The sequence below is a fragment of the Platalea leucorodia genome (assembly GCF_965183815.1).
Source record: "Platalea leucorodia genome assembly, chromosome: 3".
Taxonomy (NCBI): Eukaryota; Metazoa; Chordata; class Aves; order Pelecaniformes; family Threskiornithidae; genus Platalea; species Platalea leucorodia.
In genome coordinates this window covers 6053818-6081641 of record NC_138825.1, presented here as the reverse complement: position 1 = coordinate 6081641, position 27824 = coordinate 6053818, and the positions used below count along the sequence as shown (strand labels likewise).

Genomic DNA, 27824 nt, shown 5'->3' with positions numbered 1-27824 from the left:
TTCACTATTCTATGAGTTTACAAAAATGCAAAGACTTCACTTCTCCACTATAACATTATAGCCTTGTTTTCTAGCAAACTGCACTCAGATGTTGCTCCTCTGACATCATTAATCTCCATGGAAACCTCAGAATGACTGTTGGCCTGAAATAGGTTCTGTCATCCCAGATCAACTCAAAAGTAGTCCAGCAAAAGATCTTATATCTCATATTTTTTGGCTGTACGCTTTTCCCAGTGAGCACAGCTGAAGAGTTACAATTCCTGCGGCCGCTGTGAAATAGAGCTTTCATTCCTAACAATCAGAGCATGCATAAGGTGAACTATTTTTCCAGTTGAGGCTAAGATACAGAGATTCAAAGATTACCTACTTCTAGAATAAGATGTAGACTTGAAAAAACCCCAAAACACGTGTCTGTATTGAATGTTAGAAGATGATTAAAGTTAGGAGACCAGGCTCCTAAAAATCCGCTATATCTCTGCACAGCATTATCCCCTTACAAGAAGGGAGCAGGGCAAAGGAAAGAAACCTTTCTAAAGGGATTTATTAAGATTCACTTCTGGGGATCATCAGGGAAATGCCCATTTTAAATGGAGTGCAACCAGATGGGTCGCGTTGGGTGTTTCTTTCTCACGCAGCCTCTCTCCATGACTAACATCCCCAGCACACGGTCAAGGCAGTTACTCAGAGATGTTTTACCTAGCAAACAGGTCCTCTGCAAAGGAGTTTTGTGCCGAGTTAAACTGACAGACTGAGACAGAGGTATACTAAATGTCAGGAAAGCTGTTTTCTTGGCAAGAAGCCATGTACACAAATTGTTTCTACAAGGAAAATATACTGCCTGGCTGTATACAAACACATAATGTGTTACACATATATATAAACAATTAGACTTCTTATAGACCAAAATTGAGAAAGCAATCAGTAAAAAGGAGCTTTGAGACTTGCAGAGTTGCAAGTGTCACACTGCACTAAAACTTACTTTCTGGAGTGTAATTCAGTCATTGTTATGAATTTCCAGGGATAATTAACATAAATTGCCATACAAATTTGAGACACATAAAAGGAAAAAAAAAAAAGCAAAGACAGGCAGGCAAAAGAAAACAAAGGAAATAATTTAAAATAGTATATAAGGATTTCTACTTATTTCATTCATTTTCAGCAGTCCTAAAAGGAGTTACCTCCACTTACAGCTGCAAGTACTTAGACATTTCCATGAAAAAAAAAAAAAAAAAAAAAAAAACCAAACCAACCAACCAAAAACTACCTTACTTCCTTAGTTCTGACCTTCCCAACTTTAACTCTTACAAGTCATTCCTTGATCACAGTTTATTTCTGTTCTGGGCAGAAAACTTCTTTTGTAGTGTATTTGTCCACTTTCAAACCCAATGAAGTCCTGGTGTTCTCTGTATGGCTGGTTTTTTTTAGATGCTGTGGTAATATGGTAAAAGAGAAATATCTTAATACCGGGTTGTTAACAGGCTCACTAACTCGAGTAACACTACTGATTGCTAATAACATCCAAGGTACACTGTCAAGTCTGGGGTTTTTTGTTCGATTGCCTGTTTTCTCTCAGCAGCATGTAGATGTGCACTATGCAGAACTGGCTGAACTTGGTAGCTGACTTACTGACACCTTTACCACCTATATTGCATTTACGAGTTCATTTGTTAATTAGTAAGCTGCTAAGTGAAACACTAGAGACCCACAGTGTCTGTGTAGAGAAGTCCACATCAATTCATAAGGGGATACGAACATCCCCCTGAATGGGAGCTTTGCTGTATTTTATAGGAAACCAATCAGAGTTTACAGGCCTTGACTCTATGGCTTCGAATAGTAGGATACAGTCTTTGCTAGCACTGGTCTCTGGACAAGCCTCAGTTAATCATCAACAAGCCCTCTGCATGCCTCCTAAGCATCAGGCCCTTTGCATACCTACTCTTTTATGAGGGAAAGGGAAAAAAGGACAGGAGGTATACATCTGATGAATAAGATACTGGACTGGGACCTCCGGCCAGTAACTGAGGTGTTCAAAGCCACACACTCTCTAATTTTGTCCCTTCTCCAACTCACAAGCAGAAATAACAAGGCAGCTGCATGGTGGCATCCTTATTACTGAAGTGCTGGGGAAAGAGGAGCAAATTCATCAAAACCTAAAGACTGAATGATGCCAGTTTCACAAGCATGCATCTTCAGGGGGCACAGCAGGCTCTCACCTTTTTCTCACTGTGGAGGAACCAAACACACTCTCCTGTCTTTATCCCTGTAATCAGTAGTGAGCACAGAGTCAACAGGATGGCAACAGACAGAGCTTGTCTAATATGAGAAGAGAGGAAAGCAAATGCTAGGCAGCAACATCTTTTGCTCCCTCTGGGAGTTCCTTGTAGTTTGGTGTATGCTGTGCCGTACACTTGCTAACAATGTAATGTCACCTGTGCAGTTTTTATTTTTGCCTGGAAAAGAAGAGAAGCAACAAAACACCGGATTTTAACTCTTAAAGAAGTATCCATCCAATAACACAATAATCATACTAGGCCTGATCAAAGACTCTACCACCAATGGTGGCCATGAGGTGATACCTAGGGGAGCGCACCTGATCAGGCCAAGCACGTAGCTACACTTTTCTCAGAATATTCTTCTGCAGTCTGGTGCTCAGAGACTTTAAGCCATAAGCAGTATTTTTCTGTTAAACTGTTTTCTTGATGAGTGTTCCTTTCATGAGTTTGTATAATCAACTTATTAAATTCGTAAGAACAAGCTCTAAATAACACAAAACCAAGCTAACAGTTATATAATCTAATCCGCTAACGCTGACTAAAATTCCACCCTTGGAACCCAGGCATGGACATCCAAGGAGAGACAGCAGTGGGATTGCTGCCTACGCCTATCTCTGTATCTTTTCCTCCAGGCCTCCCTTCATTTTTATGATGGCCTCAAAACTATGGAACCACAGTGCAACATGAGAATACAAAACCCTTCAACCAGAAGAATGACTCAGTAAATTAGGTTAGAACTAGAGCAATAAATTGCTGCTTGTGGGGTTTTTTTCCCCCCTAATTCTGCAAGTCTGGCCCACCTTCCTTTTCTCTGGCTCCTACCTCTGAGAGTAAGAAGTTATGAAGCCTTAATAACCCTGCTGCTAGCACGAAGGAGAAATTGCTTGGTTCCTTCTCCCAAAGAGGCTTTTATGAAACATTTAGACTTCACCAGCTCAGCACCCAGAATACAAAACACTGCCTGTAGCAGAGAACTTCAAGGTATGACATTCTTGAAAAACAGAAAGAAAGGGCAAGTAATTTTTTTTTGTAGCAACTGATGTTAAATTTCACAAAGGCGGTACTCAAGTTTTTGTAACAAACAACATGTCCTGGCTGCTTTTGTTACTCGTCCTCACCACAATAAAATGTCTCATTCTGGTCTTATAACAATTAACTGTAACAAACAGAAGCAGCAGGGAGAAAAAGAAAAGAAAAAAAAAAAAAAAAAACATCCACAAAAGACAACTGAACTTCCAAGCGTTTATGAAAGAGACTGAGGACCAAAAGAGGTAACATCTGCCAGAAAGGTGACACAGGTATCCTTGCGAGGCAAAAGCTCTGGCTGTATCAGCAGCCTGACATTGCTAGGCAACTCTCACTGAAGCACCAAGGGTATATCAAAACAAGGAGTTTCTTAATTGCTGTAAAGTCACTGTGTCATTTTATTATACAAGAAGCACCAGACACAACAACAGCTGAAATGTTTTAAACAAACTCTGTATTTTTAAAAAAAAAAAAATGCTTATTGAATATGAGCTATCATTCCCAGTATTTCCAGGAAGCTGCTGTGCTAAACAGATCTCATCCACTGTGCAATCTTGTGTACTTAACTAAAATAAAAGAAAGTTCTCTAATACCTGTTACTTCAACGACCTCACGTATAGGTTTTTACTTTCAGGATTGACGTGAAAAAATGATTTGACTCCGAGACAGGTTCAAACAGGCTTCCAAGCTACACATGAAATATTCAAAGCCAGCAAGGCTATCATAAGGCTTAATTACGGAACGCAAACACAGTTGATTAAGATGAGCCTTCACGGGTCACACATCTCATTAGACGTTTAGCACTGGACTCCGATGCTGAAGTTTGTTTTGGTTTTAAATAAATACTTATTTATACTTCTAAAAGAGCACTTTACTTTAAAAGTAAGTCCAAATGTAGCCTAATCACTTTTGGTATTTTGAAGTTTAAGTAATCGAAAACACATTTTCATTTTGGATACACACACACACATATGCATCCATATGCACCAACCAACCACTGCAGCTCAGTAACAACACAAATGCTTTCTGAACTCTAGGACAGCCTGGATATTATTGTTCTACCCTAGCCAAACACTTCATTATCCACTTGATTTCTGAACAGCATGTATTCTCTTTGGCCCCATATGAATGCCAAAAAAGACTTCTGTTGTTGTTTGTCAGTTGCCATGTATTGTCAGCTATTTCACCCCTTGGGAATACAACATCCACCCACAGTTTCTCAAGTTTGTATTAGTAAGCTCTGCCTAGCACTAGCTGTATTTCCAGGAAAATGGTAACATTTTTCAACTGTTCTAATCACTGATTTAAGCTTTACTAGTAACAAACAGATTCAGTTTAGGCATTATCAGTAACACTGGCATCCCATGCAATGGCAAAGGGGAAAACCAAACAGAGCAATACTCCGGTATATCCATGGAGAACATGGAGCTGGGAGTATGAGATGAGAGGATGCTGAGTTGTCTGGCCTGGAGCCAAACCTATTTTATAGGAGAAAAAGGCGATTCCAGATAATGCCTGTACCAGGAAGCACTCCCTTTTCCCTCACTGCTGGGTACACGTAGGCTTTTCTGCACGGTACTGATTGCAGAGAAAAAGATTGAAACATTCTCCACTGCCCACTATGAGATTCACTTGGGTGACCCAGAGCCCTTGGTGACACTGGTCCAGCAGATGAGAGCATTTAAGCAGACTGGCCACTCCGTAGTGGCTGTTATGCAGTTTATCACTGAACCTCATCCTAACACACAGCTCCCATAACACACAGATACGCATTAAGGAGCAAGACATTCAGGTGCACCACAAGGAATTGTCTGGAGGAGTAGTTACTTTCCTTTGGACTTGAAATCTTGGATTTTCTGGATGAAAAAAAGTACTTCTAAATGCAGGCCACTGATCCAGTATTTCTTATTAGTCTGCAGACTTTGCACCTCAGCAGGTTCATCTGTTGCCAGTGTTGCATGACACTCATCCACGGCAACAGAGTTCAAAATTCAATCATGAAGATGTCTCCCGTTTAGCAAGAGCAAGAACTAGATGGAACATTTGGCAAATCTTTTTGTGGGCTTAGTTTTGTCATGACAATTACTGAGGTTGGTATGAACCAAACAAGAGCTAGGCAAGTGCAAAAGCTACGTTAGGGTTTTGTTAAGCTGCAGTTTGGGAGGCCTTCTGGAATCCTAATAGCTGCCTAGGCAGCCCTGCTGTGCAGAAGTGTGTTTCTACCTGCTACTTCTTCATGAAGTTCCTCTTCACAAGCTGGTCATCTACATGTCATGACCGCTGACAAACTGAGCAGACTCTCATTGTGGAAATAATGCTACTAATAGCTATCTTGGAATTTACCAGTCAACAGTTTTCCAGTGGCAACAACCCATGCCCCACACGCTACAGTCGCTCCCTACTGTTCCCCAAGCTGCCTCCTCAATTAATAAAGCTGTCTCTTTTGGGTCTTGGCTATCTTAAGCTATTGGATCAGGTTACAAAGACTTCAGTGACACCACCAGCTCCCTGACCTTCCTCCCAACATCAGCAAGTCGTTCACATCTCTGTAATACACATGCTACTTCATCAGCAATTACACCACAATACAAAAAAAGTGTGCGTGTGTGTGTTTTCCTTTGTTCTTTAAGAAAAAAATTGGCTCCCGATGAGGTTCACAGTCTGACATCTCCACAGAAACCAGCAGAAGATGGTGGCAGGCTGAGATTTTAAAATATTATAAGCCAATACTGCCATGAAACACATAAGACCTAGAAATTACGTGCCAAGTAACAGCCTCTTCGTTCTCTGATACTCTTAATTAGTTTCATTTTACTAATGACAGAATCATATATATGAAGCGAAGTCATATACATATATGTATATACATATACATACACACAGTTGATTCAGAGTCATACAATAGCGGGCCAAAAGTTTAAACTGATACATTGAGAGAGAGAGAATCCATTAGCACCACATTTGCAAATTCTACTCAACTGTAATTTCTAGTTTACAAGCAAGGAACTTACAAAGCAGTTCTGGACTGGATGGATAAACAGTGGTCTAATTAGGCTGATGTGCTGGGAAACTCTTCCTTCTGTGAAGCAATAAAACAAGATGATCAGCATAAAACCTGGTGTTATCTGCTAGACCTCACTATTGGCAAAAACGCCCCTCTCAGTCCACAAAAGTACAGTATCAAGACAAACACTTCAGAACAGGATTTGGTTACGTCACTGTTAAAATCTTTCATGGGACATGTTTTGCTATATAACCTTACATAGAAAGAGATAAGTCGTGGCTGGTACTGTCGGAAGCTCTGGATGAAGCATGCCATTCCCCACTGCACCATGCCAGGACAGTTTTTAACATTCATAAAGCATCCTGAATGATTAATAATCATCACAAAGGAGCAGCTGAACAGTGCTGCCACATTTATATCTTCCCAGAATAAATGCTAGCTGATTTTAATTGTTTCTGTTTCACATCTTCTTTAGATGAGCAACATAAAGTTGGAAGATTTCACTTCAGAATGAGTAACAGACAAGCTCCAGTAACCCAGGACTAGTTACACAAGAGCAGAGCATGAGCATTAGAAAATATGAGGACAACGATCCTCCTGGACACCCATTCCTCAGGTTTCTAAGCATCCTGCCTGCCACATGGCCACGTTTCACCCACAAGTTATTGCAACTAAAACGTTTAGCAAAGGGCATATTAGTATCATCTATATTTCCAGACCACCTCAGAGCTCCAGTCATAAGCCACACGCTATTTTGTCTGGCATTGTACCAAAACAGAACCAAAGTTCTTCTGTGTCACAAACAGCTCATAGGAAAAGTTGCCAGAGATGCACATAGCTAAGCCGAAGGGGTATGAGCGGCCTTGGAAATAACAAGACAATACTTTTTACACAAGAGTCTCAAAATAGTGGGTTCTTTATAGAAAAGAGACTTTACGAGAGGAACTGAAGAAAGATAACGAGGCAGCTTGTCAGATGTTATGGTGGCATCTTTTGCTGCAAGAGGCCACAAAAAATAGAGAATAAAGGTCTTGAGTTGAGAATGGAAAAAAATTAACAACAAAGGCTTGGGTCCTGGCCTGATCAGGGGTGAGAGTACGTTTCTTATTACTGAGAGAAACAGAGCAGAGGTGACAGCCACTGGGAATCATGGTGAAGAGCCTTGGAAGTACAAAAGGGCAGTTGATGTTTGATGTACGAGAAGCCAGGAGAGGGAGAAGCAAACAGGGCAATGACACCGTCAAAGGAGCAGGCTAAAAACTGCGGAATCATTTCAAATTGGTAGGAGTGAAGTAGGACTGCACTTATCAAGGCAAGTTTGTAACAGTAACAGAAATGCGACACAGTAAGAATTTGGGGAAACAATTAGATGTGTGCACAGATAAGAAGCTTTTTCCAACAGATGTTAAGCATCTGACATGCAATCCTCTCCTGCAACAGTCTTCAGTCTGTGACCCAAAGAGATCCGAGTAACACCTAAAACTGTCAGTCAGAGCAGTGTCATGGTGGTGCTCACAGCACTTAAAAGTAAATCAGGGGCAAGAAAGAAGCAACAGAGGAATCTGGGGGAGACCAAGGAGGACGAAGGAGGTACCGAACAGCAAGAGTGCGTGAAAGGTGAAAACAGCTTTTAGCTCTGTGCGTGAGTTTAAGAGAAAACTGAAGACGGAGACTGAATATAACGAAATGCACCAACAGTAGATGGAGCTGTGAGATAAGAGAAAACAACTAACCTTTAAGGGGACTAGTTAAAATAGAAATTCTGAAAATGAAGGCATAAACCCCTACCTTCATGGTAAGTCATGAAACCCAATCCACAAGAGCTGAGTTTGAGATGACAGCCATACCATGTTAGCAGAAATAGCCAGAATGACTTGTCACTTCTTTTTCCTGCCCTTAGATAAGCAGACATTGCCCATGCCTAATGCAGGTTAAATCCCAGCCAGCTTGCTGTCAACTAAGTGCCAAGATCAGCCAAGCACTAGGCAAACACAAACTCGACCTGATTTAATAACCATATTGAGGGGTCGTTCACATTTGTCATGCATGCTAATACCAGTTGAAATTTTTCACAGAAGCAGAGACGAGAATTGTGTACTATTTTCTGAGGTCTCTTAAAAATAAAGGAATTATTTATGAGAAGTCTGTTGATCTCTGGAAAGGAATAAGTAATACTTTGAGGTAAGGGCTAATGAACACTAATAATATACAAAAAGATCTGCAGAGACAACTGGTATCACTCTATCACCATAAGGTAGTTTATAAATGGACTTCACCAACACAGACTCTAATTCATATTCAGCTTCAAAGCAAAGCTAGACAACTCTAGTAGCAGACTACTAACATACATGCTAACTATTTGCTACTGAACAGTAATGTATAGCTAGATGTAAATTACAACATGGTAGGGTTGGTCAAGCCCTTTGTTATTTAAAACACTTTTACACATTATCTTTTTTCAAATCAGCATCATAGCAAAGGCACAAATGGCAGTAACAACCCAGTTCAACACACAAAAGAAAAACTGCCACTGCCAGACGCTGTTCCTCACTGCTACCAGTACAGAGGCTGAACAACAGAGGGAATCAGACAGGACAGAATCCATCCTCACTTCAACCTGAGCACGGATTGCCACCCCAGCTACCAACCGCACTGACGGGCAGTAAATAAATCCCTTTTCACCATTGCCGTAACAGGGACAACAGATATACACAGACCCTTGCTTTGCTTCTACTTGTCTACCTCCAACCTAAAGCTGAAGCCACGAAAAAAATCCATGATGAGCAAATGCACTGCTGCTGCTGAGATGTCCTTCTTCCCACTGCAGAGCCTCTGCCTCTCTCTCTATACTCAGTGAACCTTGCTTCTGAAGACTTGATCAATAAAGAGACAACAACAAAGGGGTTAGACACACAGCTAACAACCTATTCAAACGTGAATGGCACTGCTAGTACATGACCATGAAAAGCAACCCAAAAGGGAGGGAATAGCAAACATTTTCTATTTGTTTCTAAAACCTCAAACATTCAATTGCTATAAGAGAACACAATAAAAAAATAATGGAGCAATGTTTAGATCTAACAACTGCCAAAGCCAACAATACAAAATCTTTCTGGTCCCCAGTGTAGCTAGTCAACTGTACAGTATGCTAAAAGTTGAAATATTTTATTGTTGCTGAAGCAAAAAAATTTGTGACTGGAAGCACTGCAGTAGAATTCCAGGCAGAGCAGTAATTTCTGCCATAATACAAGGACTGCTAGACCATTTGGAAGATTAATAAGGCGGCCAGCATTCACAACACTGTTGGATGGGGATACAGGAAGGAGGGAGAGAGGAACGGCAGTGCCATTTTCTTTTCTTGAAGAAAACTGGTCTTGATTGTTTTTATGACAGCAAAGTACTTCTGGCCTGATTGAGTTGATCAAATCTGCCTCATTTTGGCACCTAGTAGAAGCCATGTTCTCAGGGAAATTCCTAAAAACCCTGTAGCAAGCAAGTAGGGAAAGTGGGGGAGTTGTCCATCCAAGTTCAAACACCTGCATTAGACAGATGTGAGCTTCCTCTGAAGGCCCTCCAAAACATATACATGAATTATACAAGGAACACAGGAATTACACAGGGAACACTGGTACTTATTTTAGGGAGACTGCTTCAGCAGGTGCAATCTAAGCTGCCCACTACAATTTCCCAGTAGCAAAGACATTTTACAAGTTCCCCACCACCTTTTGGGCATAACTAAGTAAACTGGCAGTTTGCTGCTATCCTACTCACATAGTTGCGTCTGTGCAGCTGTTTGTGAGACAAATTATTTTAGGGGGGAGAAAATTGAACCAAACTCTACCTCTTTCCTTCTTTTCTTTTTTCTTATTTTCTATACTCAGTTCACTGATGAGGGTTAAAGGTTTGGATTGACAAACAGATATGTAAGCACAGCTGAGGGAACAGTAAATTACAGTTGAATAAGGAGAAAAAAAACAAATTGAGTCGGGACATGGAACAGGTAAAAAAGCTTTACATCCAGGGCAATACAACATGGACCTGCATCCTCATACTTCTGTTTCATACAGGCGAGACACATTCATCTTTTTCTTCAGCACTGCCTTATGTGTGCTTTAATTGCAGCATGCTAACAGCAGTTGGCATTTTACAAAATGCTGGAACTAGGGATTAATGCTTTAAAGGATTTAAAGGCTGTGATTTCAAGCTGCTTTACAATTGTAAGGAACATTGACTTCTACAGAGTGTCGTAACAGGAGCAGTAAAAATCATGTCTAAATGGATGTGGGGAAGAAAGAGTATTCAAAATGATGAGATTTTAAGAATCAGCATCAGTAATGTGCCATATCTAGAGTAATACATGGAAAATGGAGAACTCAAAACTCTTAACTATTTGCTGGACTTTGCACTTGCTGCTTCTCTTGATTCAGGCATCCTTCTGTTAGTTCTGGTGTACATATGTATTGCAACCAATGACCTGTCCACCATTATATCCCTAGCATGAAATCCTGGATTCACATTTGTCCATGGGGATACTTGCACCAATGCCAATAAACTATAGCAGAGGTTCTGCAACTGTGGTAAAGGAAATTACTTTTAAAGGGTACAGAGAGATGCCTCTTCCTGGATAGAGGAAAAGCTCTGCTTTTAGCTTGGTCTCCTGTCACACTGATTTTAGCTGTAGCCTCAGGCTATCTGCCTGTACGCAGCCTTCTCGCCTGAACACAGTAAGCTTCTGTATGTAGAGTTGTTACTCTGAGTTCCAGCAAAGTCACTTGCCCAACCATCTGATACCAGTATTATCTGAGCAAACCCAGTTTGACGATCACTGCTTCACTGAAGGGAATTACATAAGCCCACAGCAGTTAGAGGCACTTATGTCTTTCTCCTACAGCTACTTGCTGCAGAGACTGGCACAACACTAATCCTATGGGCCCAAGGCTGCACCCCTCTATTCCATGAAAGACCCTTGGATTCTGGGGATGTTCTTGTATTTGTTTTTGGCACCAAAATCCCTCACATCCCTCTTCACAAAGAGTCAAGTTTCAAATCTGTATGCCTACTTAAAGTATCCAGCAACAAGTTTGTTCTGTAGGCTTAAGTCTTAGGAGCTCATGGGAACTCATTCTGTCTTGAAATGAAAGAGTTACACATCACTCCTCTTCCCTGCAGCACTGTACTCAAGCTTTTATATTATTTTCTCCGTTCACTTTAGAACATTTAAAATGTAAAATAAAGGAAGATCTCCAAAACCACAAGGCCATTTTAAGAAAAATATCAACAGATACCCATACTCCAATTACAAAGATCTGCAGAATGGTCAAACAGAAGCCCGCAGTTGCCACAGAAAGCAAACAAGAACCTTCTCTAAGACAGGCTGTGGCAGGAACAGAGAGGAAAAGCTAAGAAGATACTTTGATCGCAGCAGTAACTGCCTCATTCAACTTGATGAAACCCATTGTTTGTTACTAGAGGCATCACCTGGTCCTTCGCCAATGACTCAGGAATGATACAAAACTGCCGCTGCATAGCAGCCACACCGAAACCATTGTGGCAAAATGATCAGCCAACACTGGGGGATTAAAACAGGTCTGTGAGCTCCCTTCTCCACACTCAGAAGGTGCCAGTAGTGAGGTCCTCGGACCTTTTCCATACTTCCCAAGTACAGCACGGTTCAAGGGACATCCTTCCCAGAGTGCCAGGCAAAGGGAAGTGGCAAAGCAGCAAAATAGGTGGGGATCTCTTGCAAATGGACGCAAACTTTGTGTCCAAAAGGTAGAAAATACACACATGGAATAGAAATTAAGTGCTAAACCCTAGCTACTTTGCAGCCAGTGAAAATAAAATAATTGTAAAAATTTATTTATACTTGCTGGTGATCTGGGTGCTCCGAGTAGCACAATTCTGTGAAGGATTGCAAAGAAAAAAATTAAGCAGAAATACCAAGTGATGATTCCCAAAAACTTTCACTTTGTGTTCTTAAGCATTAAACCTGAAAACAGAAAAAGGTGGCCCCAGTGTGGCTGCAAAATAATTTATGAAGTTTTTTAGATGGTGGCACTTTGACAGTATAAAAAGGTTGTGACAACATAATAAAGTCACAGCAAAATAATATAATCTCAATAAAATAAGCAGCATATTTTACATTTAGTATTTTTGTGTATTTGATTTCCTTTTTCTTCATAACTCAGAATAAAACAGATTTTTCTCCTACATATCCTTCTTTCACTGCTGATTTGAATGAAAAAAAGAATACAGTGACTCTCATAACTTGCTTGGAGCATAATAAAGTATTTTGGAGAGTTGTAAGTATCCATTTTTGGCTCACGGTGATGGAAATAGAGAATCTATCTATACATACACTACTTTGTTATTTCTGATTTTGTTAAGGAAATAAAGTAAGACTTTCATACAGAAGAAACATTGAAAGAAATGCTATTCCTTCTTAACGTGAAAAATAAAGAAGTGACTGAGTAACTATTTTTATTTTTCCAATAGAATACTATCTTCAATTTTTCTGTTAAATCTTTGCTTTTGGTTTGTCTCCAAGTGATTAAATTAAATGACCACGTTAATTTCCCACATATCAGTTACACAGGCCAGATTTGAGTTATTTTTGACCAGAAAAATTTCAACAGTGATGTGCCTTTAAACCTTCAGTTTTAGGTCCACTTTCATATTTACATAATGTATTCATTTCTAGATACTGGGTGTAGAGTTCAGTAACAAATATTGTTAAAAAGGCAAAACAAAACACAACTAAATCCACAAATTAGGTTAATATTTATAATGTGTGAACAGAAACTCTGACCAGAATGCCGCCTTTGCTCTTGTTAGCATATGCATTTTACAAATTATGCAGATTTCTTCAGTACAAGACAGCAACTGTGCAACCACTTGTTCAACAGGGACTCAATCGTTCTGAACAAAAATGATCTGAAACATGAACTAATTGTCAAAGCCTCACCTCAATGCGGTCATACCCTGATTTTTATTCCCCAGTAGCACCTAACTAATGTGTCACGGTAAGGCCATATGCTGACTTCCTTGTGGCTAGTGTACTGACAAGTGAACAAGGTACCTTCCGTAATTAGTAGTCCGTATGAGACCTAGTTTCCCAGGGCAAATGACGTGTGCCACAACAATGCCATCTATGATCAGGCACCTAGTGTACCATGCTGTGGAGTTACCTGCAAGTAAGCTGTAATATAGGAAGTCTCAAGTAATTTAAGTTATATTCAGTAAATGCTCACAAAGGTACAGAAACATTCTCTAAATGAAGATTTTAGATTTTTAAACTGCCTGCTACATCCTTTAAGGCAATGATATTCTTTAAGTTTTTATTTTACCATCTAATAATGAAGCCTATCACCACCTTATTTTTTCCTTTCTCTAATTAAATTCTCCAATTCTCTCTTAACCTGAATGAATTCAATCCTGCATGTCATGCGCACTATGGCTTAATCCACCATATCGCCTGGACATACACTTAGCTTACATACACAAGTAGGGCCACTGATTTCAACTGTGTAACGTATACTCAGTTTTGAAATGGAATCTGTACTAATTACATATTCATTCCATGTCAACCAGAAATAACAGGGGAGCTATTATTTTGATCAGGAGCAGCAAGATGAAGCATGTGAGAATTTTTATTTACATGCAATCATTATTCCTTTTGAGACAAGGCTGGGCACTGACACTGGCTGGACAGTCGGTGCATGGGGGTCACTTAGAAATGGACCTCAAACGTCATCCCCTGTGCTCTGCAGCAGGACCTCTCTCCCCCAGAAGACCATGCCATGTCTGTTAAAAGTATGAATGAACAAACGTGTTACAGGTCACCTCTGGCAAAACAGCACAAGGAATTATGGGAGGGCTCCTGGAAAAGTCACACACCAAATATGAACAACTGTGACAAAGTTTGTTTTCAACTCCTGTGCCTCGGTTGGGGACAGGGAAAATCCCTCTGCAGACCTAACAATGCTGCTAAGTCTCAATCAACAGAGTTTTTGAAAAGAGCAATTTAACTGGTAACCACCACTAAAAGAAGACAAGACCTTCTTAATGCAAGAAAATGTTGATTTCTTAAGGAAATGCCAGAAGATTTCAACAAAGTTGTCTATTCTGGACTCCTGGAGTGTCTGGGTATTTACATTTCTAGCTGTATTCATATGAACAAGGCTCTGAGAGACTGGAAACCGCTGCGGCGGCGATTTACTCACAACAGTATTTCTTCTACTGAAGTCAACTGAAGTTTGCTACTGGCCCAACGGCTGACGGGTCATCAGTCCCCGGAGTATTCACACTTGTGCACAATACGGGCACATAATGCTGTCCTATTTATATTTTCATTTGAAGTCAGCTAGTACAAGACGCATCTGTACAACACGGTACTCATGGATCTCACTAAACTTTCTGCCATGTTTCCCAGTTTAAAACGCATTCCTTTTGGAAGTTATACATGATAAGTGAGCTTTGAATATTTTCACATCCTTTGAATGGCAATGGTTTCAGCACTGGAAGCTTCTTATGCAAGTAAGAGTTCATGAACATGCACAAATATACATGATCTCACTATGGTCAAATGATCCTGTTTAGAACTGAATAAAAACATATACAGACATGTAACATATGACTGGAGTAAAAAAAGTTCCATTCTTAAGAACATTAAGTTAAACATTTCCAGTATCAACAACAAAAACTAAACTATGGTGACACTTCCAGTCTGATGTAGAGATATGAATAGATTATAATACTAAAGAAACAAGGTAGTACAATTTATAAAGGAAATACGCAAGCTTGAAGAGAGCCAAACATATACCTTCATCCAAGTGGTTGGACTATATGATGCAAACAGCTGAAATTTGCATTTCATTTAATAAGACAGTTTTTGGCAAAGATTTTAATTCTAAGTTCATGACCAAAATGACAAATTGTCATTCATCACCTAAATGCTCTAATCAATTTCTACGTATGAATTCAGTCTTACTCAAACTTTGTGCTAACCCTGTTTCATTTTGTAATGGTTGCCAGTAAAATGCCGCAAAAAACTTCATGAATCATTGCTGTTTACTACTGTTTTCCATGAAGTTTTATATAGAAGAAAACATCATAAAAACACTACTGCAGTTGGCATGTAAGATTATCCAACATCATTTAAAAAATTAAAAAAAAAAAAAAAAAAAAAAAGAGAGAGAATAGACCGTCAAGTGCTTCTAACTGTTACCTTATAAAAAAACCAAAGATCAGTCCAAAGTATCCTGTACTGAAATCATGAGAACACACTGAGCAGACAACATTACAAAGCCTTATACAATAAATTCACATCTATAAAGACTACTCGGAAGTTGTATACAGTTGCCCTCCAACACAGAAAGGCCTTGACCTTTTCATCTTGCATATATTCAAGCCTCTGATTGTACTCACTTCATTGAGGCTTGTCATGGAAAAATAGTAAGGCTGAAAAATAATTATTTGCAAAAAGGAGAACAAAATCGTCAGTCAATCCATTCTATAGGAAAACTGAATAAAAGCAAGATCTAGAAATAGAGAAGTGTTCAGGGGAGCTCTTGTATGGAACAAGATTCACAATTTTTTGCAGAGCTCCAAAAAAGCAAACAATAAGCAAAACCAAGAGTGATAAAAGACAAAGTGCAAATAACCTAAAGGACAAATGCAAAACTTTGTATTTTTCCCTTATATGTTTTTTTTTCAATATTTCCATGTCTATATACTTATATACTTTTCAGAGTAAATTTGCTATCATTTTGATGAAAGAAATTCTCCACTTGAACTTGAAATAACTTGAGAGTAACATTTTGGGGTTTTACTTTACTTATAAAAATACAGGCAATAGTCTGCACAGTCACTATATAATTTTCTTGCAACCTAAATCTCCTAAAGCTACAAATAAACTCTTTCCAAAAGAAAGATGCTTTTCTTTAGGCGTTCTTAGAATTCCCCATGATCGTTAACGAACAGAGGGACTATTCGTTGTGATCTTATCACTCCCACATATTATATATAGTCCAAAGGCTGCTTCAGTGAAGGCAGGTGGAATGCAAGTGATTTCATCTGGACTGCATCTGGCCCTTACAGACCTGATACAAAGCCGTATGGAATAAGCTTAGAGAAAATGCATGAAATAATTCACAACACAGTTAGTTTGTGGTTTAAGACGACCACAAATGAAGCTGCATCAGGTTTCTTTTTTAAAGTCAACCAAATATCTCTTATATTTGCTGTAGATTAAGAATATAGAAAGAAAACAAGGAATCCATATTTGTTACTGTTTAGAAAAGTTGTATCATGAGAGCTGTAAAACCACAGCTGAGCTGTAGAACCACAACCACCTTTTTAGAACTGTTCCGTGAGCTTTTACTAGCCCTGCTAAAACTGCCCTGTATAAGATAGTTTGCAACACTTGTTCACGCTCTCCTTTCCCCTAGACTCCACAAGACTCTAGAACAGTAACAAATTGCAGTCCTGGCTTTTGCAGGCTACAATTTCTTCCAAGGGGAGCATTTTTCAAAGAATTTTGGTTATGAATCAGACAATGAGTATGATTTTGAAATCAATGTGAATTCTGTCACTGACTTAAGAGCTAGGATTTCATCCAAAGAACGTTACCATATGCTATTTAACATTATCTGTAATGTAAACTGTGATGTGAAATACAGTCTGACTGTTAAAAGAATCAGAAAACTGTCTAGCAAATTCCTGGTTCATCATATTTCCAAAATTTGTTTATGATAAATTGAAGCTCTTTTTTTTTCCAGTCTACAAAAGAATTTTTTATTCACAAAAATAATAAAATGAAATGCATAAAAGGCTAACAAGTTGTTTTGCCATGCAAAACCAGGAACATTCCTAAGTATAAATTTTCACCAGTACTGTAGCTGACTGGTTTTAAGTTATCGAACCGATTGACTTGATCAAGACTGGAAATGGGAGTGACAGAAAATTATACAAAGAACGGAATCCTTGACACTTTAAAGGCAGAACTTCTTGGCTTAAAGCATCTGATCGTGAATAAATTGACCCACACACAAAGAGGCAGTCTGCATGACTCTTCTAGATACATGGCTGGTGGCATGCAAGATGCATTTAAAGTATATTAAAATAGAAGAAAAGGGAATTACCTGCAGAACTAGATTAGGGTTTTTATTAATGCAGCAAGTTTTTTGTTGGAAGGAAACAGGGCATGACAAGCACTGTACATCAAAAAAAGGAGACGACGCTTTGCAGCTGGCAGTGTCCCTGATCAAATGCCATACTACAAAAATGCCAGGGTAATTGCAACTGGTCTGCCGAGACACTGCGCCCAAGCTGTACTCAAAGCAAGGTGTGAACCTCAGCAATACCTGAGCATCCCCTACCAGACATCCAGGGTTTCCTCGCCTGGGAAGTCAGCTGGCTCACTGCAGGCTCCAACTACAGCACCAGACCTCACGTAGCTAGCTTAGATCACTAACGCGTTTAGGTTCAGCTGCAGATTTAAGCCTAGAGCTATCACCAGCCGTACAGATGTAGCCTACCTGAATTTACATGGGAAAGTCTTCATTACGCCACACTCAAAAATGGTGATTTACAATGAAAGTTCTTCACATAAATAAACTCCCTACCATGTATAATTAGGATCTCTGTTCCTATTCACACAAAATTCTCTCTTTAGACCAACAGTGAATTTTGAAGGGGGGCGGGAGGGGCATGCTTTACCAGATTCTGTTGCAAATACTGCTTCATGCTTTGCATGTAAAGTTTCTGTTCTTAATATTTATGTGAAGGTTGTTGCATTGTTTCGTAACTTTTCTATAGGTATTGGAACCATTCTGCTTATTTTAAAAGGACGACATTACTCATGTAATTCTGTAGGTTAAGTTGAAATAGATGAATGATATTTCATTACATTTTACAGGATTTCCAACAGTCCCTGCAAAGTTTCATTGCATTTTTTTCAATAGGGAGGAATAAGAATTAACAGAAAAAAAAGCCTCTTAAGTCCTTTGGTATTTCAAATTACTAACTTTTCTATACTGTAACAGGCACATGCTTGTGGCAAAAAAACCCAATAATTCCTCTGCCAAAAAGTCAGAATCAGTTATGGGCACAATCAATTAAAAAGAAAATATGAGCTCTTATCTGACATGTAAGATATCTTCCAATTGCAAGTTCAAATTAAAATAGTGCTTTACATGAATCCCTGTGTATAAGGCCAGTTTTGCTTTTATTTGCGTAGGTGTACCCATCTTATTTGCAGTTCTATAAAACAAAACTAAATACACAAATGGTTCACAACTGATTAATCCAACTCAACTGGTACATATTTTATTTAATTTGTTTTTAAAAAGGAAAACGCCTTGTGCGTGCCCCAACTACGCTCACCATAATTTAACAGTAATGTATCCAGGCAGCCTCTAAGTCGATGAACCTTTGCTCTTCATCAATTTGCAATCCACCACTGTTCCCTACCAGCAGCTCCGTGCCATCCATTCGTATCACCCATTTCCCCGTGCAATCAACAGTCTTCCACCCATCCATAAAAAGCTCTTCGACTTCATGCCACTAGGAGATTACAATTCAACTCTTCTCCCTTAATTAGAAGGGCTGTTAATGTAGGATGATATCATTGACTTAAAATCCGATGCATTTCAAACAAAACAATAACTGTCCCCTCATTACAGCTTCAATCTGACAGACTGCTGGCCCACTGTCATGATTTCAACCTCATATTTTTCCATGTCTTATGCTTTTCTTGCATGCTATTGTGTGAGTGAAAGATGTAATTTCATTATCTACCGCTCCCATAAATGCTCTCCAGTTAAAAATACATCAGACGAATAAACAACAAAAATACAAGCGACAAGGAAAGTGACCAAGTACACAACTTCACACAGTGGAACCGCTCATGAAGGATGCGCTTACAGGTCCTACTGGACTGAATCCATAAAGGAAACATTGAAACAACATTAACCACTGTCAAGGTAAAAATCTTCTGCATTTTACTGGGCATTTTCTTTTCTGCTCTTTCAATTATAGCATATTAATAGTAGTCCAGAAGTGCTTGAAACAGACTTGTAACCTTTAAGATACCTCGGATATTGTGAAGGATGTATAAAGTGTCTGACAACAAGAAAAGTATTAGAAAAAAGGGCTTCATAAAAGTTAAAATATTTATTCAAAGAAGTTAAATATTCCTTTACTGTTTCTATTTCTCAAATGTTGCAGTACTTACCACCGGAAGACTGATTTACCTTAGCGCTCTCAGTTTTGCGCCATTGAAATACAAATACGTATCCTCTTGTAGGGTAAATAAATCAATTTTTACTAAGATGACTGCTTTCACCCTTGGACTTGTACTCATTCAGTTACATTAGCCAGTAAAACAAATAAATAAAAACATTACAATATTAACTGGCAAAATCACAATCAATACAATTTAAATTCAGGTGAGAGTTTAATTATATCAGTCAAAACCTACCAGAAACTAAATTTCAAAAATTTTTTCTTATCCAAAGAGGTCTGAATTGCACAAAGCAACTGTACAGAACCATTAATACGCATTTATTCTTAAATAGGTAAATGTTTGCTTCTTTGTTTACTGCAATGCTATTCTCAATCTAACCATCCGTTTATACATCAGCTTCTCTGTGAAAAACAAATGGCACAAGAACAAGGCTGAAAACATGTCAGTGTGAAATCTGTCAGCCTTTAACCCTGGGTACAGCTAACACTGCTGCTGGAGGTGGGACTGCCGCGTGCGCAGCCGCGCGCAGCCAGCGTTCAGCCTGCCCGCGTTAGCGAGGCCCATCAGCGCGATGCTGCGGGGGCTGCCTCTCGGCACGGGTCCCCAGACGTAGCCGCTTCTCCGGTGATACTGACATCTCCCTTAGCACGGCTGCGTCGCTGCTGGCACCCGCCCAAGCAAGGCAGACGGGAGCCACTTCAAACGTAACGCCTGATGCTGCGCTCACACAGCTAGCTGCAGGACAGACAGTATAACCACAGCAAGAACTTAACTCTGACAGTGCTATTCTATCAGTCCTTACCCCTGTGAGAAACCAATTCCTTCTCCTAACGACTGAACTGTCTCACCCTGTACTGCAGGGCAAACCAAAATCATTATGCCAGAATGACTTGTACAGAGCATAGAGGAAAGGAAAGAAGCAAAAGAAGGGAAATAAATCACTCTTTGCCTCCCCAAGGTCAGGTACTTTGCCCACACACAACAGCAATCCACACGCTGTAGTACCTTATCCGCTCCTACCAAGAAACTCTACCCGTTGATCCAGTGCCTGTGACTGCCCCTCAGTAACAGAGGGCATTAATTATCAGTCATATTTGCCATCCTGGCACACAACTAGCCCTTAGTGCAAGCCTGTGAAATGGTCTGTTAGCACATGCCATTCTATCACACTAGCCCTCTTCCTTCCACGTCTCGCTATTGATTTTTAAGCAAGCCAACAGTGCTTTAACAAGGCACAGTTTCTGCATTAAAGACAGGCTAAGCAGTGCCTAAAGTCTGCAAGGAAATTACAGCATAATGCAAATAAATACCCGTGTCTGCATCATCACATCATCATCATCAGATGACACTAGATCATCACTGCTTGTTGCTTCGTAATACCACCTAACCCAGAAACCAAATTACCTGGTGCTGTCTCTGCAGTTATTTTCCATTTTGCTGACCCCGAAAAACCCCAAAACAAACAAACAAACAAAAAAACCCAGCCAAAATATGGCAAAGATGAGTTACTTGCCTTCTAATTTTGCCAAAATCTTCTAGGAAATTAAATAAGAATTCCCTTGTGCTGTATTGCAAATGGAAATAACATGCTATGAGAGAGCTAAATGAATGCTACACTGCAGCTGAACAAGACAATAAAAGCATTGTGACAAATGGTTTCAGTGCACCACCATATATACTATTTTCCAGTCATGATTAAAAGCAGAGGCAAGTCAAAAGGAATGATAATATTGATTCTGCTTGACATACATTTCCTACCAGACAGCAGACTACTGTGAAAGAATGCCTGGTGACAGATTTTATAGTCAAATACAAAACAGCCCCACCCAGCAGACCACCCAGATCGTTAAATACAATTTCATTATACGTTCCCTGAATATACTTGCAGATCAGATCCATTTTGTAAGCAATATTTTCATGGTTTAAATTCCAGAAAATTAATAATTAATCTTAATCAGAGTCATCAAGTATTGGCCCCGAACTATAAAAGTCTATGCTTGTCTAGAGTAGGAGCTGGGCCTTGTGCTGTTATTAAAGTAAGTGCATGTATAACTAAGAGCTTACGCTTTCTCTTACATGAACATTCAGTACTCATTAGTGTGCGCTATGGGGTAGCAGTGCTGCACCCACTACTTGTGTTACTTGCCTTTTTTTTGGGGGGGGGGGCGACTGTAACTACCATGTACCGGCAATAGCCTCTTGGTACAATCCAAGCCAGCCACAACTTCCTTCCAATACAGGTCATGCAGCCCTCCTGACTCCAGTTCAGGTCCAGTCACTCCTATGTTTGCCATATAAATGGAGTAAGCAAAATGACCTGAGAAGTGAGCAGCAGCCCAATCTCTCCTTCCACTAGTAGCAATACTTGAATATGTCAAATGTAGAGAAGGAAAATGCACAGGAACAGGCAGTCAAGTAAATTAATTTTTAACTGCATTTTTTTGTCTTTAGAAAAGAGAAAAGAATTTTAAAACCCTCATACGTTTATAGGAGAAATGGGAAAGTATCTGCAGACACAGTCTAATCAATTTTTTCCCTTATGTGGATATAGCCTAGAGCAATGCACACACTCCCAAACCTCCAGATCCCTAACACAATAAGGCATGTGAGTTGATACGCACAGAGAAGAATAACCCAGTACAAGAAAATAAACATTTCTTTTTACTAACCTTAAAATATTGCATCTACAAATAATGCTTTTTAGGGATGGGATGGAGTGAAAAGCTTCTAAAAAAGCATTCGGATTTATAAGAATCTATTAATTCTGTAAAGCACAGCTGATAAGCTCCTGTTAATTATAATGCTTTCTGTGCATGCCTTTCATCTGAGGTTCTGGAATTGCTCGGAAAATCTTAATTAGGTCTCAAAACACTACTGTGAAGAAGGCATATTCTCTTTGCACAGAAGACAAGGTGCAGACAGCTTACGTGATTTGCCAAAGGTCACCAGAAGGCTCTGGTCCTAAATGGCACTCGGCAGACAGCAGCAGAGCTGTTCTCTCCCACACGCTCGTCCCTAGTCACATCTCATAACCACCACACCACATGCTTCTGTCCCTCACGTAAATATCTTATTCCTTCTTTGATTTTTCAGTCACAGATTGAGCTGGAGACCATGGAGACTGAAGAGTTTTTCCACTGAAGGTACGCTTCCAGTTTGGGGCAGTTGTGGGAATTTCTCTTCTTTAAGCTGAACTGGTCTATACAGACACAACTGTTCATTAAAGCTAAAGCAAACTCTGGCTGGTATAAATAAATGTTGTGCCTGGAAGGCTTGAATATCTTATAGCATCAAAGGTTTAAAATCTCATTTTCAGTCCTGCCCGATTACTTAAACCACTACTATAAAACTACAATGGATAAAATCTGATCTGAAGCTGATTAAATCTTTACTGATGTAATGGAAGAGTAGCGAACAATCAATTTACATTTTTCTATGGATATTTACCTCTATTGCAGCTTTTTTTTTTTTTTTTTTTACTGCAATGGAGCATGTTGCCTGCCAGCCTCCTCTAACTTAAGTCCAAAACTTCCATTTCTTGCTGCCAATCATCTGCTTCAACAAATCATACTCATAAACATTAAAACACACTTTCATTTGTTTAAAATCAAGACTACTTCAATTTGAAAGGATTTATGATAGCTGTAATACAAAAGTGAGGTGAGGCGATGAGATGACAAAGTTGTAAAAGAAAAGCTCTATCCCATTAAAAACAAAAAACAACCCAAACCAGAAATTATAAGGCCAAAAGGTGACTGATTCTTTTAATTGCTACTTAAAATATATTCAGCTTCCTACACAGACTTGTATCAATGTGTCTAACAGGGTATTTGATCAATACACACCATGTACCCATAACTAGACTCAGATCCACTCAGACACCTCAAAAATCCCCACTTTTCAGGGGTGATCAGCACACACAGCACGTAACCTCTGTGCTCACCAACACATTTTCAGAAGAGCAGGTTCTGGTGACAGCAAACCTGAGATGAAAGTGTACTGCTCTCCTGAGAAGTTGACATTTACCACAGAACCTGCCTGACAGCTCAGCTTTGGGGAGTGAGGGTGGAAGTGAAAATCAATTTCACACTGTCAGTATATATTTAGCCAGCTTTAAGCATTACCTAAAACAAAGCAAATCATGAGTAATCCATGCTTATCAGTCAGGTAAAGCTAGTGAAGCTGGTGTATCCAAGATATTACTCATTCATTAGGCTGAGATAAGTTTCATTTTTGAAGAGGGAACAGACCACTAACAAATTCTTCCCCTTCCTTTCACATTTGGTCACAGTTTAGGCTACTTATTTAATCACTGCCTGACAACACAAGATACACTTTCATTCAAATTAGAAGTCATTCTGCTGCTTCACACTACTCGTTGATTTGAAACTCTTATATTTGGAACCATCATTTACCATTCAAACAGTACTTGGTGACATGCAGAGACTGAAGAGTTGTCAAACAGAACGACATGCAGTTTTTAACTGTGAACAATGCAATAAAAGCTTTTAGAAAAAAACAGCCTTGCAAATAGTATTTGGAAGTTGTAACTGTGGGCATAGCCAGCACTATCAGAAAAAAAAAAAAAGGAAAAAAAAAACCACCCTTGAATGAAGAAAAACTTGAATGTAGGCCTGCAAGAAGTGTGATGTGCAGTGCTTCTACTAAGAAAAGGTTGGAAGTAGCCCCCTCAGCACACAGTAAAACCGAGATGAAAGCATTTCTCAGGTCCCATTGATAAAAACCCCGACGGGGAAAGTGAAGACCTGGTCCTAAACTAAAACAAATGAAAATGTGGTCACCCCAGTACTTTCACACACCAATAGCAAGAAAACTGGAGTTGTGACACGACCGCCCCCCTGGTATTGCAAAGGGCCACTGCCAGCACCCCAAAGTGAGATGCATTCCAAGAGAGCACACTTCTCTTGAAAATAGTTCGAGATGTTTCAATTTACTGCTGTGCTCAGAGATAAATTCAATTTGAAAAAAGTAATATAAGCATACATGTTTGGCCCCCAAGGACCCTGCAAGCTGAAAAAAAAAGAAAATCCAGTCATAGTAGTCCTCAGGCATGGGAACAGCTCTCGTGAGAATATACGGACACATAATCCAAAACAAATCAGTCAATACTTGGAAAACACACAGAACACACTAATTCCCTGAATCCACTTGCACCACCAGCCAGAGCCCCTTGTTTATAGCTATTCAGATTGCAAGGAAGCTGAAGATAGGCTGCGTTAATTTTATATCATGTTTTTTAATTAAATCTTTCTGGCTACTCAGAACCCAATTTTCTCTTCATAATACGAATCTTTATTGGATGTCTGTAAATAGAACATGGATTCATTTCCATATAAAGAGATCTAAATATAATATTCTTCACTAATGGAAAAAACAAAACAAAACAGAAAACCTCACGTTAACTAACAACCCCTCTAATCTTTCACAAACTTTACACACGCATCCATAGAAATCATTAATACAGCTCAAGCTGCTATGAATCAGTCCCTCTGAATAACATACAGGCACTAGTAACGGATATCACTGACATTTCAGTCCAGCTCTCCATGGCTAAAGAAACACTTCATTAAACCAAATGAAAAGAAGGAGTATCAGGCTGGAAAACAATGGCTTTTGAATTCTTGGTTTTACTTAAACTAGATTGGCATTTTGCCATAGATTTTAGCAGAGGCTGAAATCACAAGTAATTCTGGAGAGTGCCAGGGAAGGCAGCAGAATTTCCCACTGTGCCTACAAGAAGCACAAATGCATGTTTTTGCACAACAGGGTGTCAGTAGCAGCTGTAACAGTATCACCTTGAGAGGAACCCCCTCCTCCTGCTTTCTAACCACCAAAGAGTTCAGGGGAAAACTGAAAGAACTGACTGGTAGAAGAGGACCCAAGATAAGTGAAGAGTTTTGGGGTTTGGGTTTTTTTTTTTGTTGTTGTTGTTTTTACAGGGGATTTCAAGCTTCATGGTTTCTCTTCAGTCATAGTTATTGCAATAACAGGGTTTTTTCCTCAGGTCTTCATAACTAATTCAAGTTGTACATTGGGATTTGCAGATGTATCTCAACAGACATGTTAGGCAGAGAATCCAGTGGTCCAGTCTGTACTCAGGTTACTACTTCTGTCACATTCAAGTTATCACAATTTCTAATACACTGGTCGCACTGTAAAAACCATCGTGTATTTAAGCTGTAGTGTAACGATGCTAAAAAAAATCTGTGAAATTTTACAAACTATGCATGTTTTGAACATATAATAAAACAAGGCATTGTTCATTCTGTGTAGTGTCTAATGCACGCATATCTTTGTCAGGGAAAAATCATTTTTCTTCAGATATACAAAAATGTTTATTATTCAATCTACTCAACCGTTCATTTTGTTTAATAAAAATGTATTTGAGCAATAAAGTGCAGAAATATGAAGAAACCATTGGCTTCAGAAGGCAAAACAGCAACAGATAATTCTATTTACCTTTCATAACATATGTAATTAACATTTAAGCTAAAAAGCAGAAAGTTTTGCATATACCATTTTCAAAAAGTATTCTACACAACAAAAAAAGGAAGGCTGGTGTCATTTCCAGGCATTGCCTGTTAATAGCTTGAGAACTAAATACCTGTTGTGCAATTCTAACAACTACATGACACAATTGTTAAAATGACTGTAACACCATTCAATAATTTGATTGTCTGTACCGAGAGCTGTTAGATACTGAACGGTTCTGAAAATATGGGATTCGTTTATCTGATATCTTCTCAAAATCTCACCAAGAGTTAGATTTTAAGAGCTTTTTGACAAATCTAATGTCTCAACTACTAAAGCCCAAGTCATACAAGAACTAGTTTATGATTCTGATGCTAAGTCACCTTAGCAGGAATGCAAGAAGGATAATGCTTGGTTTTAATTATCGTATAGTATCACAAAAGAAAAAAATAATAATAATTAAATTTTAAAAGAAACAAAGTTATTTAACAGGCAGTCAAACTGTTTGACTGGGTGGGGAATCACTGCAAGCAGTTACCTTTTCCAGAGCATGAACTGCATGTGTAACACTACATGGACTCCTACTGTGTCTTCGGGTATTCATGAGCAGCTTTGGAGGGTCAGCTATTGCCTATCCCCTGTCTCAGGCCAATATGAGAGTCCTTGCATCAATGACTTGAAACACATTTCAATAATTTTACCCCTTCATGAAAACCAAAGCCACCCACTCAAAAAAAAAAAAAAAGGAAAAAAGAGAAAGAGGATTAAAATCAGTTTGAAATCTGATAGTTCTGCTGCTCATTTAAGACAGCTTTAGGAAAAACGTTATTTTTTATGATTATCAAACTATGCTTTGGTAAAGTCTGGTAGGTAAACCTCTTCAAAGCGATATGTTGATAACATGCAATGGAGGCTGCTCCTGACTTCCGTATACAAAACTTTGTAGGCAATCACAGAGAAAGCATGTCTCGCCTCCTTCTAGATCCTGCACAGAAGCAAAAGTCTAGAGCTGCTGCTGCTCTTGCTACAACCTCATACAAAAATGGAAGTTGGCAGCTCTGACCCTGTGAAGCCAGTTTGTTTACCTCTGCTTTGGGCACTGTGCCAGCCTGAGGCAGGAACCATGCTCTCAGGTCAGGGCTGTGGGAATGTGCAACCATGGAGCAGGAAAAATTGAGATTAAGGGTACAAGCTCCTAGGTTACACGTGGGAAGGTGTGTAGTATGAAGGTAAAGGAGGTAGAGAGCACAAAGAGAAGGGTATACCTCAAGTTGGAGCAGACGGATCTCATAGTAGGACAGGGAAGATAAAGAACATGAAGTTACGGAAGCACAGTGGGAGAACAAAAGTTAGAGAAAGTAGGGGAGACATGACTCATTTCAGAAGTCAGATGATGTACATGCAACCTGTGAATTTGAAGCTGCTGCTGGCCTGAACAGTACTTCCTAAGCAAGTTAGAGCAGGGAACTCCTCCTGTAAGGTTATACATAAGCTTCACAACAAATACAGCTTCTGCTAGCTTCTCCCTGAGCTCCACTGTTTCCAGCACAGGTACTCATTCTGTACAGCCAAGACTCCCTAAACATAAATCAGTTCATGGCACATAAGGAGGGAGAACCCAGCTTTGTGACAGGGGGTAGGATACAATATCTAGCTTCTAAAACGAGCAAGGATAGGCCACAAGCAGTTAGGACCATTAGGATCCCAAAGTAGCCAGCAGTAGAGGTTCCCCACTTCCATTAACTTCTGTTCTGTAATAGGAAATGCCGCCTTCTACCTTCTC

At 39.4% G+C, this 27824-nt stretch overlaps 1 protein-coding gene across 2 annotated transcripts in view; it reads right to left on the bottom strand.

Annotated features, from left to right (window-relative positions):
• Window positions 1-27824, bottom strand: part of PLCB4 (phospholipase C beta 4) — a 207317-nt gene that overhangs the window by 126018 nt on the left and 53475 nt on the right. The window contains exon 3 of one of the 2 annotated variants that reach the window (XM_082306164.1): window positions 6311-6378. The exons of the other annotated variant lie outside the window; for it this stretch is intronic. The gene's annotated coding sequence lies outside the window, so the exon portion shown is untranslated. The remainder of the gene's footprint in view (window positions 1-6310; window positions 6379-27824) is intronic. 2 annotated transcript variants of the gene reach the window in all.